Below are 788 nucleotides of genomic sequence, written 5' to 3'. Positions count from 1 at the left end.
GTTTGGTGTCATTTTTCTCTTTTAAACAAGGTGGTGGTGGGGGAAGGGACTTCCTTTTTTCTTTTAAAAACTTTATTTTTTATTCCAAACTTAAACACCCCCAAGATGAATATTTCTATGTTTACAGCAGAAGACAAAGAAGAGATTGCATGGGAAACTATAAATCTCCATTTCATATCATTTTCTTTTTTTTAAAAAAGTATATAACACATTCTTCATGTTACTTTCAAAGCTTTCCTATTTATCTGTAATTCCTCCTGAACTGTCTCCTCTTCCCTTCTGGGAATTTTTCAAACATCTCCATAAGTATCTTTTTTCTTGGCATCACTGCTGCTAAACCCTCAACCTCCTCCTCTCCCTCCACCCCCCATTCAAAGTCCAGAGAAAGAAAAAACATCCTTGTAACAAATAAACATTATCAAACAAAGTGAATCCCTCCCAGGGGCCATGTTGGAAAAAATGTCTCTTTCTGTCCCGTGTGTCCAGTATCTCTGGGGGAGAGAAAGGGAGGGCAGGGGAGAGGGAGGGGAGGTAGAGAGGAGGGAAGGGAGGAGAAGGGAGGGGGAGGAAGGCTTCATCCTAAATCAGCCATGATTGATCAGTGTTGTCCAGTCTTGCTTGCATAAACTCTTCTCCGGGTTCTGCTCACTTCATTCTGCATCAGTTTCTACTCCCCCAGATTCTCTGAAATATCCTCTTTGGTCATTTCTTATGTGCAGTAATATTCCATTACATTCTTACACAATTTATTCAGCTGTTCCTCAATTGCTGGGCACCCCTTTATATTC

This window comes from Notamacropus eugenii, chromosome 3 (genome assembly GCF_028372415.1).
Source record: "Notamacropus eugenii isolate mMacEug1 chromosome 3, mMacEug1.pri_v2, whole genome shotgun sequence".
Lineage (NCBI taxonomy): Eukaryota > Metazoa > Chordata > Mammalia > Diprotodontia > Macropodidae > Notamacropus > Notamacropus eugenii.
This window is presented reverse-complemented; position numbering follows the sequence as displayed.